We start from the raw sequence: 10,181 nt of genomic DNA, 5'->3' as shown, positions 1-10,181 counted from the left end.
AAAAGGAGGCCTTCTAGAGGGGATCCTCTAGAGCAGCGTTTCCCAACCGGGGTGCCGGTTGGGAAATGCGACACTGTCCCTTTAATATCCCTAGAAGCTGCGGCCGCGCAGCTTCTAGGGATATGCCGATCGGTTTGATGTTCCAGCCCGCTCACACAGTGAGCGGGCGAAACATTCAATCGAGCAGAATGCCGGAGCAGGACCTGTCAGCGTCCTGCTCTGACATTCACTCCCATAGGCCGCGGCACTTCATGCCAGCAGCCTATGGGACGCCGGGACGTGACCTCTCCGGCAGGCGTGATGATATGTGAAGTCATCACGTTTGCCGGAGGTTCAGTCCCCGCGGCTCACAGGATGGAGCCTGAAGAGGAGGAGAGCTGCTGCCTGCAGCCACACAGCGCGGATTAGGTGAGTATGATGTTTTGTTGTTTTTTTTTAACTATTGGTGCATATTGGTATACTGCAGGGGACATTATTAATATATGGGGGCATACTGCAGGGGGCATTATTATTATATGGGGGCATACTGCAGGGGGCATTATTATATGGGGGCATACTGCAGGGGGCATTATTATTATATGGGGGCATACTGCAGGGGGCATTATTATTATATGGGGGCATACTGCAGGGGGCATTATTATTATATGGGGGCATACTGCAGGGGGCATTATTATATGGGGGCATACTGCAGGGGGCATTATTATATGGGGGCATACTGCAGGGGGCATTATTATATGGGGGCATACTGCAGGGGGCATTATTATTATATGGGGGCATACTGCAGGGGGCGTTATTATTATATGGGGGCATACTGCAAGTGGTATTATTACTGTATGAGGGCAAAGCAGGGGGCACTTGTACTCTGGCCTCATGGCCATAGTACTTCTCATTGTACCCCTTTATATTGCAGTATATGAGCCACATAATTATCAGCACCATATACTGTGGCGCTATACAGTGCACATCACCACAGTATATGGTGCTTATAATTATGTGCTCATATACGTGGGACTGTATGTATGAGTTTACATGGGACTGTATATATATATATATATATATATATATATATATATATATATAGGAATACATGGGACTGTATGTATGAGGTTACATGGGATTGTATATATGAGGGGGTTATCCTTTTTTATTTCACTCTTTTAAAATAAATAATTTATTGAAAGGACCTCTGCCAGGCATATTTCACTCTAAAGCAGCTCTTGTGGTGATAAGAAGCTGATTTAAAACCCCCAAGAGTGATCTCCGTGAACTATATGTATAATATGTACTGTTTTAGTGTCATTTTGTGCCATTTTGGTTGGTGGTGTGCCCCGAGATTTTTTAAGTATAAAAAGTGTGCCGCGGCTCAAAAAAGGTTGAAAATCACTGCTCTAGAGCAAGAATGGAAAACCCTTGGCCAAAAGCTTTAGCTGTCCAGGTGCAGTGTCCCAGAATCCATGTGGCTCTGGTTCTGGGTATGTGTAGGTCAGAACATGAATTATTGGGTATTCTGTGGATGGTAAAGGTAGTACTGCATTTTGGTCCCTAGGTGTCACTGTCTGCTATGACACTATTGCAAAGCACAGCTGAATGGAACTATACGCAAGGGTCAACAGCCTAGGCACACTTTTTTTTTTTGCCTGCCACCATTTGAGAGTTGGCTTGTTGTCCAATCACTGTAAAGGTCTCCAAAAGTGTTACTTTACTGTCCCCCATGCTCACTCCACCAATCACAAACTAGTAGTGAGTGTATAAGTAGAGGAGGAGTGGACCATGTGCAGGGTCTTTATTTCTTTCTATAATTCTAGTGAGAGAAGTTACAAGTTGCTTCATCCTGCTGGGAATTGACATGTTAATTGTTTGAGCAGAGAGCAACGGAAGCAGAGGCGCATGAGCCATCCCATAGAGATGTAGTGTCCCAGCAGAGGCGTACCACTAAATTCTCTATGCATCTGGGTAAAGTAAGTCCCTAAGGTTCTTACAGTGGGATGAAGGAGAGGTGTAGTGTTTGTCTTTCCCCACTAGGTGTCACTACTGTATTTCGTGTATGTCTTGCACAGCTGAAGGAAGCAACGCGTTAGTTGTTTATGTCACATGTTTGTTCTCATTCTTTCATATGTGCAGGTATTCTCCCTCTTTTCCTGCTTTATCACTTCTCTACACATACAGCCCCACCAATCCTACACTAGCTAAGAGAACCCTATAAAAAGGAGCTAGTTCCTGGTGGGATGGTCTTTTAGTTAGGTCAGTGGAGAAAGACACACACAGAGAGACAGTTCCTGCTGCAGTGAAGCCAGGGCCTGGCTCAAGCCAGGACCCTTGTCAGGGACCAAGAAACAGATTTCTTCTATGCAAGTAGCTACTGCAAGCATGCAGTGCTAGAGCCTTCAGGAGGACGTCCTCTGAGGATCACCTTCTCCACGCCAGGGATACTCTCTACATGACGCATCACAGCAGAGACACTGTGCGACATTGAGCCAGGCGAGATTCTGCGGCATGTTATTTCATAAGCAAAGTAACACAAATTCCTAACATACACTAATTATGGGAAACGCATATATATTGCTACTTCCCTCAATTTAGTAGATCAGGCAGGCTTCAATTTCTCTTAAAAAACGTGATGTCTTGTCCCCGGTCTATACCTGCAGGGTCCAGCAGTGGGCGCAGTATACGGTGATGTGGTGGTCGGTCGGGTTTGGGTACTCAGTGGTAACTGGATGGTGTTGTGTCTCGAGGGTGTTTACTTGGGCCTGGAGTGGTATTAGACCCACCCTGGACTGCTGGTACCACCACACACAGAAAGAGAGAACAGCCCAAGTGTACAGAGATGTGTAGGAGAGAAAGAAGAGGAGTTGCCAGAGGAGCCCTGTCCAATGTAGTAAGTGTGCTCTGCTGGAACAGGAGTGGAAGTAGATAAGGTAGAGGAGATAAGAAGATACTCATACTCACGGATGCCTTTACTATAATACAAGCCCCAGTCGTCAGTTATCTGGGTGTACCAGACTTCCGAGGTTTTCCAGTCATCCTGCGCTGCGCAGTAGGATACGTAGACCTTTCTAATGGTAGCTTTGTCCCACTGGGGTCAGTTCCTATTGCTTCAGGTAACTGCCCTGCACGTTTTTGAGAGTTTCCTGGCGTGGGCAGGTGTGTCCTGTTTGGCTTCTCTCCCCTTAGTAGAGCTTAGCACTGCATAGTTATCTTAGTGTTTAGTAGGAGAACTTTGTAACTAAACAGGTTCTCATGCATCCGTGCGCTTGGACCTCCAACCACTAACTCCTCTCAACTTCCTCCCACCAAAAACTAACTCCTCCTACAGGGGTCGTGCTAACTTTTCTGTGAGTGGTGAGGCTGAGTGTGTGTGTGTGTGTGAGAGAGACAGAAGACAGGCTAGGACAGAGGAGAACTCCCACCTGTGACTGGTCATCACACATGTGACAAAAACAATTTAACCCTTCACAACTTCAGCTAGCTCTTCACACATACAATATAGATAAGAACATAAGTGGTGACACCTAGTGAGTAAAACTTATAACTACAGTTGCACCAGCTCCCACTTGAGTGCTCTGAAGCAGATGAAGATTTTTGCCTGGTGTATGTCTGGCATTTCCAGGTATAAACCGTAAGAAATCAGGTGCAGGAGGAGACCCCCCCCCCCCCCCAGCCATACGCCGCAGAAGAGGCGAGTCTGTTTGTGTCGTACACTAGGGGTACATGATGATAAATCCCCCCATTGTCCTAAGGCAGGGACAGGCCTTGGCCCTCCAGCTGTTGCAAAACTACAATTCTCATCATCCAGGCATGATGGGAATTGTAGTTTTGCAACAGTTAAAGGGCCAAATATTCCCCGTCCCTGGCCCTGTGTATTTTTCTTTCTCTAATCCATACATTATATGCTTTCTATTATGCCTTCTATTTATTTCGGCCCTGCATATATTATTATCTATTCTTTTAGCTCGGCATTATATAACTCTACAACCCACATAGCGTTTCATAACATCCTGTGTAGTGTGTCATCGCTGCCGAACGCTTTCTCATTTATCGCTAGCACTCATTATGTCACAGCCTTTCAAGTGCTAGGAAGGTTTATTGTTTATTTCCTGAATAAACTGAGAATTAGCCTTAAATGAACCTTCCATGCTATGGTGAAAATGTCTATGTCTGTCCTCTTCATTATTCTGTGAAACATTTATACGTTTTATATGATAAACTACAAGAGGCATCAGTCAGAAATTAAAGGGGGCTCCAGCAAAAATCTTGTTTTTTCAAATCAACTGGTTTCAGAAAGTTATATAGACTTGTAATTTTTTTCTATAAAAAAATCTTCAGTCTTCCACTACTTATCAGCTGCCGTATGCCCTGCAGGAAGTGGTGTATTCTCTCCAGTCTGACACAGTGCTCTCTGCTGCCACCTCTGTCCATGTTAGGAACTGTCCAGAGAAAAAGAGGTTTTGTATGGGGATTTGCTACTACTCTGGACAGTTCCTGACACGGACAGAGGTGGCAGCAGAGAGCATTGTGTCAGACTGGAGAGAATACACCACTTCCTGCAGGACATACAGCAGCTGAAAAGTATTGGAAGACGTAATACTTTTAAAAAGAGGCAATTTACAAATCTGTATAACTTTCTGACACCAGTTAATTTTAAAAACTTTAATTTTTTTCCCTCTTAAGTACCACTTAAATGGTTGCTGATTTTCAGTTACACCTTGCCACCACTGTACAGTGAATGAAGACAACCTGCTTCTGGCCACTCATTGCTAAGAGCAGTTCATTGGATGGAAAGAATACACCGCTCCCTGCAGGACATACAGCAGCTGATAAGTACTGGAAGACTGGAGATTTTTAAATACAACTAAATTACAAATCTATATAACTTTCTGAAACCAGATGATTTGAAAGAAAAAGATTTTCGCTGGAGTCCCCCTTTAAAGGGATTTTCCCATCTGATGACGGTATTGCTTATGTACAGGATAGGGGGATAACAAACTGGTGGGGGTCCCCGTAATAAATGGTGCAGGAAAATTCAAATAGGTTCGGAGCTCCCGGCACTATAATGACACATAACGCTCGGAGTACCCGATGTCGGTCTGCAGCTTTACGCTTCGTAGCATCGGTGAACTACAGAGCGTGTGAATGCACCCCAGGCAGTGTCTGACATGCACGTGAGCCTCCCATAATGCTCTGCACGCTGGTACGCAACACATTATGTAAATGTATTCCCTACATCTCTATGGCCATCCTGTATATTGTTCTGGGTGTCATGTCTTCTGCACAGATTGCAGTTGTATTGCCCAACCTATTGCTTAATAGTGACTACAATGCATGTCCCAAATTTGTTCTTTTTGCAAAGTATGCTGTGCTTTTTTAGCACCAAAGTATATGTTTACAGATATAGACTGAATGTAGTCCCTATTAGACTATGTTTAGTCAATTAAAGAAGCACTGTCGCAAATATTTGTGATCGCAAGCAGTTTTTGCAATATACTCTCTTTATTTTATTTTTCTATGTTTAAATCAACTCTATACATATGGCCACTAGGTGTCTCCCTTCACTGTGCCTGGGGGGTGCTCGCATTGTACGGTCAGCTCTCCCTAAATACAGCACCAAAACTGCTCTCCTGACACACAACACCAAAACTGTTAATTGTCCTTATCTGATATACAACCTGCTTGATGGACTGGTGTCTTTCCTCTGAGTGTACAAGCGACGGGGGCTTGCTGTGTTTGGTCTCTTTTTGTATAACGTTGATTAACGTATATTGCAAAACTGCTTGCAATCACAACCCTTTCTTTAAAAATAAATATTTTAAAGGAAACCTATCAAATTTGATAAAACCTATTTACTCCCCACATGTTATAGTGATGTCAGAAGTTTAGATTGGTGGGGTTTGGTTGCTGAGACCCCTATGATTGCTAAAACACAGTGGAAGGAGAGCTGGAAATGCTGTCATAGCTCTTGCACAGGTTACATATTGTGTTGATTTATACTATGATTTTTAGTAGGTCTCCATTGTGTCCCAGCTGTGATGCATCTCATTTCTCTGCAGATCCCAGGCACAGCAGCTGGTACGTGTACTTGACGCAGTCTATAGCAATAAACAGTATATCATTTCACCACTAGGTGGCGATGCAGGTACAGATTTTGTCTTCTGATGAACTGTCTCCAGGCTTGTTATTAATAGAACTGGAATCACACTGAGGAATTAAAATGTATTGTTCTATTGTTCTTATTTTATTAAGGAGGGTGCACATCCCATGGTGAGGTGGTTTCTTTTTACCCACCAGAAAGTGGTCCTATATGTAAATGAATAGGTTAGTGTGAGTATTGTAGAGTAGAATATAGGGAGGTTAATTGAGGACAAGCTGCTGTACATGAAGAATAGCTTCTATATGTTTCCTTATTATTCTTGTATATACAATATTTTTTTTAGTGTTTTTCCCCAATTATCTTTAATAAACAGCCATAAATGTCACAGTAGTATAACATAAGGGATTAAATACAGAAACAGACTGCTGGGCTGTTCCAAAAAAGAGATCAGACACAGGAAGTCCCCGTCCTTTGCTGCTCACACAAGGAGACATACCTGTCCATCATGCAGGTTGTATATCAGCTGAGGACAATAACTTAGGCTAATTATATTATTACCTAGTACTAATTCTATTATCAGCTCTGCAGCTTACCAGGAGACAATGCTCTGTGTTATGTAACAATTCAGTCAGTATAATGTCACTGTGTGGTTACAGAGGTTTTGGTGCTGTGTGATAGGAGAGCTGACCGTACAATGCGAGTACCCCCAGGCTTCTCTGCTACTGAATGTGGACATGCAGCAGTTTTACACATGAGTATTGAAGGGAGACACCTAGTGGCCGTATATATAACATTGATTTTAACATAGGGAAAAAAAATAAGGCATGTTTATTGTAAAACCGCTTGCAATCACAATTCCTGTTGATTTCCTTAAAAAAAAAATTCAAAGTGCATCTTTAACTCAATCTTTGTCATTGCCCCCTGTAACACCAGTGGTTCGCTCCCACCAGCCTATTGCTCATTCCAGCCAGCACTGATGCAGAGTTACATTTGCTCCATTTAACCAGGTCTCTGCTTCCTCGTGTTATTGTTGCTTCTGCTCCCTTCTTGCCTCTTAAAGGGACAATGTGTACAGCAAAATTCTTGAGGAATGATAAGTCAATCATCATTCGTCACCTTATATATCAGACAGCTAACAAAAGTAACAAAACCCAAATCCCTGTAGATTTAAAGGGTGAAAACCAGGGGACCCCTCAGACAATGCCCTAAGGATTGGCACCAAAACCAAGCTAGATAGGCGGCATAATGGATCTGTACCAAGGCCGTTTTAATACATTGGTGGGCCCAGTGCACAGGCCTCAAGAGTGGGCCCCCCCCAACCCAGCGTTATCAGAATCGGAGCTCCACACACAGGATAATCCCCTGAAAATGTCCCCACACTGTATTAAGAGCTCCAATACATACGGTAGTTACCTCATAACGATATCACCAATGATACCATTATATAATACCGCCACACCATGACCACTATCACTACAGGCCTATAACAGTTACATCCATTTACTCACATGGGGCGTCTTCTCTCATCAGAGTCTGTCACCTTTTCTTTTTCTCTCCATCCAGCCTGGGCCACCTTGAAGTCTTCTCCTGGCTGTGAATCTTCTCTCCAGAATCTGCCAGAGAAACATTTTAGGCTCCAACACATACAGTAGTAAGGTCCCCTGTACCCCTATACAGTAGTTACCCCCCTATATACCCCTATATAGTTGTTATCCCCCTATTTCCCCCTATATAGTAGTTACACCCCTCTGTGCTCCCCCACAGCTGTGTGCTGCCCCAGTACTATAGACCACTAGGTGCTGCTCCCAGTAGTATATATACCCCCTGTGTACCCCCCAGCAGTATATAGACCCCATTGTGCTGCCCCCAGTAGTATATAACCCCTTGTGTGCTTCCCCCAGTAGTATATAGCCCCATCTGTGCTCCCCCAGTTATATATACCCCCCCCGTGCATCCCCCAGTAGTATATATATCCCCTGTGCTCCCCCAGTAGTATATACTCCCCCTGTGCACCCACAGTAGTATGTATATCCCCTGTGCTCCCCCAGTAGTATATAGTCCTCCTGTGCATTCCCCAGTAGTATATATACCCCCCTGTGCACCCTCCAGTAGTATATATATCCCCTGTGCTCCCCCCAGTAGTATATAGTCCCCCTGTGCATTCCCCAGAAGTATATATACCCCCCTGTGCACCCTCCAGTAGTATATATATCCCCTATGCTCCCCCAGTAGTATATAGTCCCCCTGTGCATTCCCCAGAAGTATATATACCCCCCTGTGCACCCTCCAGTAGTATATATATCCCCTGTGCTCCCCCCAGTAGTATATAGTCCCCCTGTGCATTCCCCAGAAGTATATATACCCCCCTGTGCACCCTCCAGTAGTATATATATCCCCTGTGCTCCCCCCAGTAGTATATAGTCCCCCTGTGCACCCCCAGTAGTATATATATCCCCTGTGGTCCCCCCAGTACGCTTTCCCAGTTATATATAACCCCTGTGCACCCCCCCATTTATATATATATATATATATATATACCCTGTGCATCCCCCAGTTATATATATATCCCCTGTGCGCCCCCGAGTAGTATATAGCCCCCATGTGCGCTCCCTGTTATATATACCAGTTATATATACCCCCTGTGCGCCCCCCAGTTATATATACCCCCGTGCACCTCCCAGTTGTATATATATCCCCTATGCGCCCCAGTAGTGTATAGCCCCCCCCTCTGCACTCCCCCAGTTATATATAGCTCCCTGTGTGCCCCCCCAGTTATATATACCCCCTGTGCACCCCCCCAGTAGTATATAGCCCCCCTTTATGCTCCCTGTTATATACACCCCCCGTGTGCTCCCCCAATTATATATATATACCCCCTATGTGGCCCCCCAGTTATATATACCCCCATGTGCACCCCCCAGTAGTATATAGCCCCCATCTGTGCTCCCTGTTATACATACCCCCCTGTGCACTCCCCCAGTTATATATACCCCCGTGCGCTCCCTGTTATATATATACCCCCTGTGCGCTCCCCCAGTTATATATATCTCCATGTGCACTCCCCCCAGTTATATATACCCCACTGTGCACCCCCCAGTAGTATATAGCCCCCCTGTGCCCTCCCCGAGTTATATATACCCCCCCCCTGTGGCACTCCTAGTAGTATACACCCCCGCTGTGTGCTGCCCCCCCCCCCTTTATATAGCCCCACTTTGTGCTCGCCCTTCCCATATAGCAAATAAAAAAAAAAAACACTTTATACTCACCTGGGTCTGCGTGTTCCTCTTCTCTTCACCTCACTCTTATGCGTTCACAAGAGGCCGCTCTTCCCTCTCGCGGTGTCGGCGCTGAGTGACGTCACTCAGCACCGATACCACTACGGAAGAGCGGCCTCTTGTGGCCGCAGGCAAAGCACTGCCTGCGGCCACAAGGGTGACTGACAGGGAGGGAGCCAATGGCTCCCGACCTGTCAGTGCTGCTGCTGCTGCTGCTGCTGCTCGTTACGAGCGCTCATAGCTACAGTGCAGAGCGCAGCAGCAGGCGGGGGGGCCCTGCAGGGGACGCCATGGATGGGTAACTTACCCATCCCGATGGCGCCCCCTTGGCAGGCTGGTGGCCGGAGCCCTGTGCGACCGCAATGGTCGCACATAGCAATGGCCGGCCTGCTTGGGGGGGCCCCTTTAACCAGTGGGCCCGGTGCACGTGCACCATGTGCCCTCTGGTTAAAGCGGCCCTGGTCTGTACCCACCAGTCATTACAGTCTACTATGGACTCTATCTATCTATCTATCTATCTCCTATCTATCTCCTATCTATCTATCTATCTATCTATCTATCTATCTATCTATCTATCTATCTATCTATCTATCTATCTCCTATCTATCATCTATCTATCTATCTATCTATCTATCTATCTATCTCTTATCTATCTATCTATCTATCTATCTATCTATCTATCTATCATCTATCTATCTATCTATCTATCTATCTATCTGCACTTATTTATCCTATTACTGAGGGTACATATATTTTGAGATGAGATATATTGATGAGAAAAAAAATCACCTAAAAGCTTCAACAGTATGGGCTATTATTAT

The sequence above is a fragment of the Dendropsophus ebraccatus genome, chromosome 14 (assembly GCF_027789765.1).
Source record: "Dendropsophus ebraccatus isolate aDenEbr1 chromosome 14, aDenEbr1.pat, whole genome shotgun sequence".
Taxonomy (NCBI): domain Eukaryota; kingdom Metazoa; phylum Chordata; class Amphibia; order Anura; family Hylidae; genus Dendropsophus; species Dendropsophus ebraccatus.
The sequence above is the reverse complement of the archived record's forward strand: the minus strand, read 5'-3'. Positions refer to the sequence as shown.